Source organism: Octodon degus, unplaced genomic scaffold, assembly GCF_000260255.1.
Source record: "Octodon degus isolate 3935 unplaced genomic scaffold, OctDeg1.0 scaffold00273, whole genome shotgun sequence".
Lineage (NCBI taxonomy): Eukaryota > Metazoa > Chordata > Mammalia > Rodentia > Octodontidae > Octodon > Octodon degus.
In genome coordinates this window covers 1-9251 of record NW_004524849.1, presented here as the reverse complement: position 1 = coordinate 9251, position 9251 = coordinate 1, and the positions used below count along the sequence as shown (strand labels likewise).

At 46.0% G+C, this 9251-nt stretch overlaps 1 non-coding gene and 1 pseudogene across 2 annotated transcripts; both read right to left on the bottom strand.

The window, feature by feature from the left end:
• Nucleotides 1–2947: 2947 nt before the first annotated feature.
• On the bottom strand, nt 2948–5815 carry LOC101577153 (annotated as a pseudogene). The gene has a single exon (XR_192893.2). The product of XR_192893.2 is annotated as a ubiquitin-associated protein 2-like pseudogene (transcript).
• A 2192-nt stretch (nt 5816–8007) lies between these two features.
• Nucleotides 8008–8112, bottom strand: LOC111814137. Its single transcript, XR_002819205.1, has one exon. It is a non-coding gene; the product is annotated as a U6 spliceosomal RNA (small nuclear RNA).
• Between the last annotated feature and the right edge of the window lie 1139 nt (nt 8113–9251).

Sequence of the window (9251 nt, the reverse complement as noted above, 5' to 3'; positions counted from 1 at the left end):
TCTGGCTCAGGTCTGGCTGCTGTGCTCAGCTCCTTCCTGCTGCAGACCTGGGCTAGGACTGGGTCTGGGGGTTCCCGAAAGTCGGCAGAAATTCCTACTGGGCGGGAGGGGTGGGGGGGTTACGACGGAGTGGTGGGGGACAGCCTGAGGGAGTGGGAGAGGGTCCGGCCCACGCTTCGCCTGGGCTGGGACTGGTCCTGCCGGCGCAGGGTAGCAGGAAGCTCTCCACACACTCACCGGACCTGGGCTAGGACTGGGTCTGGGGGTTTCCAGAAGTCAGCAGAAATTCCTACTGGGCGGGAGGGGTGGGGGAGGTACGACGGAGTGGTGGGGGGCGGCCCGAGGGGGTGGGAGAGTGTCTGGCCCATGCTGCACCTGGGCTGGGACTGGTCGCTCTGGCGCAGGGCAGCAGGAAGCTCTCTGCACACTCACCGGACCTGGGCTAGAACTCTGCCTTGGATCATGAAGGAGACTTGAGACTTGGACTTTTCAGCAATGCTGAAACTCTTGGGACTTTGGTAACTCATAGAGATGGACTGGAATGTTTTTTGCATAAATGGATGAGCATAAGTCTTTGGGGGCCCAGGGGTGGAATGTTATGGTTTGTGTATAGTTGTCCCCCCACCGCCCCCTCCCCCCCAAGCATCATGCCGTCTTGGGCAAGCTTCTGGAATATGTGCTTGATTGCTTTGGGTGTGGATGCTGCACCTACCCTGGGGCAGGTAATTTGCATCACAGTGTGAGCAGGAAGAGAAGCTAGCTGCTTGAGCTGCTGCTACTCCCCCTTGTGCTCTTGCTCTTTGCCGCCATCATGAAAGGTTGCTTTCTGCTATGTGCTGCTCTGCCTTGGACCCAGCTGATTATGGACTGAAACCTCCAGTAACTGTGAGCTAAAGAAACCTTTCCTTCCTTCAAAATAAAAAAAAAAGTGACATACTGGAAATTAACACCTCAGTCACAAGATGGCCAAACCATTTGAATGAAAGTGAAAATAGCCTTTCAGACCTAGAAGACAAAATTGCACCTAGTGAAAAGGTAAGGAAAGATCTCTTAAAACAACTAGGTTGCAGGAAAGGACAGTTCAACATCTGCAAGACGATGCAAAGATGAACAATGTAAGACTCATAAGCATCTATGAGAAAGAAGGAGTTAATACAAATGAAATAAAAGAATATGGGCAGATGGAAAGCAGAAAACTTTCCAAATTGGGGAAACAATCTGACATTCAGTAACTGAAGCATATAGAACTCCAAATAACACCAACCCAATTAAAAGCACACCAAGACATATAATAATCAATATCCCAGAAATTCAGCACAGGAACAGTATACTAAAGGTCACTAGAGAAAAGAAAACAGATCACACCTACAGGAAAACCCATCAGAATAACGGCAGATTTTTCTTCTCAAACCACCAAGTCAAGAAGAGCATGGAGCAAAGTACTACAAGTCTTACAAGAAAACAAATTCTAATCGAGAGTGAGAACATAAGAATACAGAAACTCTCTTCCACGTTTAATGGAGAAGTGAAATACATCCAGGACAAAGAACTAAAGAATTTCATGAGGACAAAGTCAACCTTGCACAGACTACTATAACATGTTCTAGAGAGGGATGAAAATGACCACAACTCGATGAATGAGAAAACAAAACAACACACCAAGGAGGGCAAACAATTAAACACAGCAGAAAAGGTGATATACAACAGCAGTCTTTCAGGCAGGCATTATACCCCTGGGCTGTATCCCCGGCCCCACAGCAGTCTTTCAATGACTTTGTATCCTTTTTTTTTGGTGGAACCCAGGATTGAACTCAGGCCCTTATACTTGCCAGGGAAGCGCTTATTCTACTGAACCATCTCCCCAGCATGATCTTTCCTTTGTATCCTTTTTTTTTTTTTCCCAATGACTTGAATTGTATACAGCCGCAAAATATTTCCATCAGCGTACTCTACAAATGGACTTCTGCACCCTGTGGGTCATGATTCTGTCAGGGTGTACAGGGTGGATAGCAGTAGCTGAGTCCCACAAGTGACACCTGGCCACCAGTAAGTGTCATGGACACTGTATAGGTCCTCCACATACTAGAACTTTGTGTGATATCCTATCTCCAAACTGTTAGAAGTGCCCGTCATATGTTGGCCATTCCAGTATTTTTGTTGTTTTATTCTTAGTAATTCTTTACTATCATGAAAGCATTTTCTTAGTTGATATTTGTGTATATATTAAACTATTCAAATACTGTGTGAGTACTCTGAATTGATCACAGACTTGTACATATGATACACTACATTCTGGCCTCTTAGTTGGCTTCACAATTTAATTTAGATTTTTGAATATTGTCTTGAAATATTTAACTTAATTTGTATTATTTTAAATTAATTTTCTGAGTATTGTTTAATTTTAATTTTTGTTTTATGACTTATACTGTATCTTTTACTTGCAATGTACTTATAAGACATGATGTATTTTCTCCTAGTATTATCAACTTTAAAAAGTGTATTTCCATTTTCTATTGACTTTATATTAGTTCTTCCTTGTCTTTTACATACAAACACACACACACACACACACACATATGAAAAAATGTATAGGAAAACATGAATTTTTTTAGCTAAAGAAATACCATTTTATTGAAAACTACAAATGTTTTTATTACAAGCTGAAACTACATGCCTTCCAGAAATCAAAAGCAACAGCAGGTGTGTGCATGGATGCTTCAGAGGTGCTGCACCAGCTGAACTCAAGATGGGTAAGACAGGGTCTGACACATGGGGGAGGGCAAGCCCAGAAGGAGTCCACCAACTCATCCCAAGCCTCGCAGGCATGCCCTCAGCTTAGCAGGCTCTCCTCAATGGTCTGGTTCCTGAAACAAGACTTCAGTGAAAATTTATATACACACACACAAAACACAGCCCCCCAGCCTTGGCCAAATTAGCTCTCAGCCATCTAGAAATGCTTGGAAGGGGGTGGATATTTTCTTCCAGTGTTGTATCCATGAGACCCATATCCACTTGGCTGTTGGAAAGGGCTGGCTGATACATTCACACTGACATTCACATCATGCTGCTTGGAAGAGGTAGGAGCCACAGGGAACACAGCAGGCCCATACTGGAAGATGCTGGGGAGCCCAGGAACCCCTGTGTAGTATGGCAGGCTGGTATAACTGTATCTAGGAGGCAGCTCTGGGTTCAGGAATGTCTGCTGCATGGTGTGATGAGTCTGTGTCTGGTTCTGTTGGGGCTGGGTCAAGGTTGTGGCTGGAGCTGGGGAGGATGCATCCCCATGGCAAAACTTTGTGAGGTCACTGGAATAAGGGTTGCTGGCTAGGCTACCATCCTTCCCAGTCAGTGGAGTGGTGGATGTGGGAAACGGGATGCTGCAGTAATCCAATGGAAACCTTGTCTGAAGCATCTGCAAGTCATCATAACCATACACTTGTGGCGGATGGGCATGTAACAGCCCTGGAGCCATAATATGTGGGTTAGGTAACAATGGCGGGACCCCAGGAGGGATGTTGGGAGGAGCTTTTTCTGAAGTTGTAGCAACTGAGCTTCGAGTTGAGGCCGTGACAATAGAGTTGCTGCCTAGGCTGAGACCCACACTACTGCCACTGTTGAGACTGGAAGAGATGCTGACCACTGGGGGAGGTGCAGAGACTGTGCTGGAAGTGGTAGAGGAAGTGCTAGAGGAAGAATGGAGAGTCGCTTCACTCTCCACACTTGTATGCAGGAGAGTGGATGTGGACATGTGCCCAGAAGATGTTGATGACAAGAGGGTATTCTGCTGCGTAGGTAACGTACTGCTGTATTGTGTGGTGGTAGTACTTGGAATCTCCTCTCTGTGGCTCAAGCCACCCATGGAGGAAGAGTGCTGATTGGTGGTTGTCAGTAGGGAAGCTGCAGATACCGTTTCATTGAGTGTGGAGATCCTAGACGTGGAAGGTGAGTCACATTGCACCGAAGAGCCTGTAGCACCTTCAACAGTCTGTAACTGTGTGTCCTGCATAGAACTGAAGACATTCTCTCTCTGAGTCAGATCCTTTTGGGGTGATGAAGCGATGGAGCTGGGGTACCGCCGAGTCTGTGTGGATCTCTGTTCATATAGAGGGCCCTGAGCATTGTTTTGGGAGGTATAGTTTGTCGACTGAATTGGGCCAATCTGATAACCAGAATCCTGACTCTGGTTAGATGAAATCGTAAATGAAGTTTCACTGGCTGTGCTGGTAGATAGGCTGCTTGGAGCCTGGCTTGAAGAGGCGCTCGTGGTGGTGGGGGACTTGTAATCAGAAAGGACAGGCTCTGACCTAAACTGCAATGCCCCAAACTGCAGATTTAGCCCTGAAATATCTGCTAAGCCAGGCATCTCTACAGCCAGAGCAGGAATCTTAGAAGTCAAAGAGGCTTTTTTCTTCTGCTTTTTCAGTTTCTGCTCACCAGGCTGAGGGCTGGAGGACTGGTTGTCTGAGGACCCAGAAGACATCTGTGGAGCTGAGGTGGATTTGCTTGGCAGAGTTAAAGAGGCGGGTGGAGGTGCAGCTGTGGAGGTAGCCACTGCAGGAAGCTTCTCCTGAAGGAACACCTCCGTCATGGTTGAAGACGGGGTGAAAGCCTGGCATTTTGTAAAGGGGCTGTGCACTGCTGAATCATTTGGGTTCTTCAAATCACAGTGCACCAGTGATGGGGACTGTGTCCTCGAGACCGTGTCCCAAGAGGAGGTGGTGGAGCTTCCAGACCGAGAATGCTGAGTTGCCAACTGAGCCAGGGCCCGAGCAGTCTTGAGACTGACATCACCAAATCCCTTTCCCGACATGCTCACTCTACCATGATGGGAAAACATGCTCCCCGAAGCAGGCCGTGATATGGCAGCCTGCTTCGAGTTACTGAATACCAGAGGTTGAGCCAGGGAAAGAGCCTGAGCTGGATCCATATTAGATGAATCATTCTCCATTGAAGATGAGGTCTTCCCCAGGAGAACAGCAAGGTAAGTTCTCTGACCAGCAGTGACGGTCACATTCTCTGCAGGCAGAGGCACTGAAGACACCTTAGAGGCAGAGAAGATCCTGGTCTCAGAAAGATCTTCATTCCAATCTTCAGTCCCCCACTCTTCTGTTGCAGCCTTCTGTGCACTTGTCCCATCATCTGGTTCAAAGTGACCAGTATTCTTCCATGTCTTGCCATAGTTAGCACCGGTATTGGCTGGCTTTGCATAATCAGCTGGGTTAAAAGTTCCCATTCCTTGAGCAGAAAACCTTCCTCCTCGCCTACCAGAGCATCCTCTGCCTCGGCCATGGCCTCTTTGGCCTCTTTCTGTGCCTTTTCCAGAAGGCCCTTCACTCTTGGTGCCATCCACTCCATTTTCCTGACGCCAGAACTCTCGTCCTCGGCTGGCACCTCTCCCCCGTCTTGGTGGCCCACCACGTCGTCGACTATCATCTCTGTCCCAGTCTCGATTTTCTTTGCCCTCCTCACTGGGTGCCGCCTGACCACCATCCTTCTGTCTTGAGACCCCTTTCTTCCTCCTGACCATCTCCCAAGGATGAGTGTCTGGGTTTCCTTCCAGAAGAACATTGACTGCTCTGTTGACATCTCCATTGCAGTCATGCAAAGCAATCGTACACTCATCCTGGTTCTTGTCTGTGATATCAATCAATTGTTTCACTTTCTCCTCAAAGTCAGTGTCATTGTGGTCTGAAATCATCTGTGGAGGCTGAATCTGTTCTGCAGTGGCCTGTGGTTGCTGCTTGTGCTGTGTCTGATTTTGGTTTTGAGGTTGTTCCCAGTTTTCCTGGGCTTGGTTAGTGCCCACCGATGTCATCCTTTACAGTATATACAAAAAACAAGGTAGAGTGCTCAGTCTCCTTCACACTGACACCCAGGCCGTGCCACCCCTGTCATAGTGATAGAAGATTGAAAAACATGAATCATTTAAAGCAATTATTTTCTTTTTTTTTTTTTTTATAAATCCCGTCTTTTATTTATTTATTTATTTATTTTTTAATATTTATTTATTTATTTAGTGTGTGTGTGGCCAGCTCAGCCCACCAGGGGGCGGGACTGGCTGGTATGTGGTGTTGGGGGATTGAACCGCGGTCCCTGTGTTTTGGTTAGTTTAGCTTGTTCTAAGTAGGTGCTTTAGACCACTGAGCCATCTCACCAGCCCCAATTATTTTCCCTATAATTAAAAGGTTAAGGGGCCGGGAAGATAGCTTGGTGGCCTAAGCATATGACTGTCAAGCGCAAGGATTGAATACAATCCCTGGTAACAAAACTGAGTGTGGTAGTGCACACCTGTAATCCCAGTGCTTTGTAGGCTGAGACAGGAGGATCACTACAAGTCTGAGCTACATAGAGAGACCCTATACCAAATAAATACGTAAATAAATAAATTTATTCATGATTAAAATGAAGTTAAAAGGTTAAGTTTTCTATGTCTAAAACAATATGGATTTCTTAAGCTACTTCTTAATATACTCTTGGTTAAGCTTTACACTAGGTTGAAAGGAAAAGGTTATATATTTTTAGGTCTGTGATTACTAAAAGTGGGCTTTATAAAAAGTAGGCTTTAAGAGCAGAGGAGTATTTAAATGTTAACCTATTAAATGTTTTCAAGAATCAGTTTATGATTGGTTAAATGAACAACTATTATCTTAGTTTATGAGAACTTATATATTTGGGGACATATGTACATATACATCTGAAACACAAGATGTACTGTGAGCCTAAGCTTTAAACTTAAGTTTATGGAGCTAAGACTACAAAAGCTTAACACATGCAAACTAACGAGAGGCGCTGTCTTTTAAACAGTATATCAATGGTCTGAGTTCAATCCCCAGTTCCGGAAAAAAAAAACAAAAAAACAAAAAAACACACCTATAATATTAGGGCTGGTGAGATGGCTCAGTGGTCTAAGGCACCTACTTGGAACAAGCTTGGCAAAGCACAGGGACCACGGTTCGATCCCCCCAGCACCACATGCCAGCCAGCCCGCTCCCTGGTGGACTGAGCTGGCCACACACACACACACACACACACACACACACACAAACAGTATATATCTAGAATTCAGACACAAAAAATGATCAAAATTTGGCATGTCTTTAAATCTGGTCCTGCCATTTAAAACTTAATGTATATGTACTGACTTTGCTTCAATGGCATTTGGTTATTGTGTGAGAAACACTTGTATATTGCATAGTAAGTCCATTTGCAGTCATTAACACTGCTCTCTAGGGCAGGCCAGATAGCTCAGCAGACTAAAGCGCCTGCACTTCACTCAAGAGTGCAGCGCCCTGGGTTTGATGCCCGGAGTGCTGTGCTGGCCCCTATTGCGAGGTGAGCTGAGATGGAGATTGAGACTGGGTGTGGTGGCGTGTGCCTGTAATCCCAGGTCCTGTGAGGCTAAACCCATGCGGATCACTAGGAGTCTGTCTAAATAGTGAGACCCAGCAGGTCCTGTAGTAAATACAATGAATAAATAAATAAATAAAAAGACTGGCTTACCACAATCAGCCACAGAGTTGGATGAGGAAGGCTGTAGTGGAGACTTCCTGCGTCTGCCCACTCAAGACTAAGGGATTCAGTCCAAGGTCTGGAGACTAAGGGATTCAGTCCAAGGTCAAGGCAGTGCTCCGAGCAAGTCCGTACCAGGAGGCCAATGCGTCTCTGATGGAAGGCAAGGCAGAAGCTGAAGCGTCTATGTTGGAAGCCAGCAGATGATGTCCAGGTTGACAGAGAAGACCAGAGCTCCTCTGAAGGAAATGGAATGCTCCCTCCTTCCCCATTTCCCTTTTAAATCCTTTAAGGGATGAGCCACCCTAGGGTGGGGCCTCTACACCCTAGGGTGTGGAGTTGCTGAGCCAACTGAGTTAAGCTTCTAATCTGCTCAAGTTGTCATAGATAATCAACCACTACAGGCTATCCTTGCCTCAACCTCCCTAGTGCTAGAATTACAGTTATAGGCCACCACAGCTGGCTTCTACATTTAATTTTTATGTCTGTCTCATTTTTTAAAGTATGGGCTACTTCACCAATTTGTGTGACATCCTTGCACAGGGGTCATGCTAATCTTTTCTACATAGTTTCAGTTTTTACTGTACTTGCTGCAGAAGCAAGCACCGTGTCTGTCTCATGTATTACTTGAAACTGTGGATCAGAGTCCTGCTCACCTCTGTGAGTTGACATGGTAATAACATAAGGAGTGTCTATAATGCAAGGGTTTCTCTCTTTCATTGATGTATTTGGTATAGTATCTCACTACGCATCTTGGACTCCTAGTGATCCTCCCGTTTTCAGCCTCCCCAGTGCTGGGATTACAGGAGTTCTCGACCGGGCCTAGACAAGTTTGCTAGCTCAGCACTCGCCAGGGCAGGGCTGGCACGGTGTTGAGACTCAATATAATACAAATTTTCATGAATCTAAATTTAACTAGCCTTGGGCTGGTGAGATGGCTCAGTGGTCTAAAGCACCTACTTAGAACAAGCTTAGCAAAGTACAGGGACCGTGGTTCAATCCCCCAGCACCACATGCCAGCCAGCCCTGCCCCCTGGTGGCCCGAGCTGGCCACACACACAGAGAATAAATAAATAAACTTTAAAAAAAAAATTAAAAAAAAATAAATTTCACTAGCCTGCCTCATCTCCTTGAAGGCTGAGGACACAAAGATTAGAGTAACTAATTTTCCAGATTTATAGGAACACCTAACTGCTAGCTCTTGGCTGTGCAGTTCCAGAGCCCTAGGTGTGACACCCTGAATCTCCACGGTCCAAAACCTGCAGTCACCTCAGCTTCTAGGAATAGCAGAAACTTCCAGACTGCCCCACATTGCAATCACTCCTTCCATGGGAGGAATTACTCCAGCACAGAAACCGAGGATGCTCCCTATGTAGGAGGTGGATCTCATGATGGGAAGTGAGCTCCTGTAGGAGACACTTCCTGGACCTCGTCTCGGTCCAGTAAGCCAATATTTTTAATCCCAAAGTCACGTTATTGGAATCCCATCAAGTTGATTCCAATCTACCACTTACAATGCTACCCATGGAGAAATTAAAGACACTAAATTATATTCTCAATCATCGGGGAGTCAAGGGGCTCTAAGTCTAGCCATGAAGATGGCTTTCCGGAACCAAGAGCATGACCCAGGGCCTCACCCAGTTTTATTCAATGGGGGAGTGGCTGGAGGAGGATTGACTGAGAACTGTGGGAAAGAAACTACTATGAGCTGAGCTAGGTGTGTGGCCTAAATTTACCTCTGC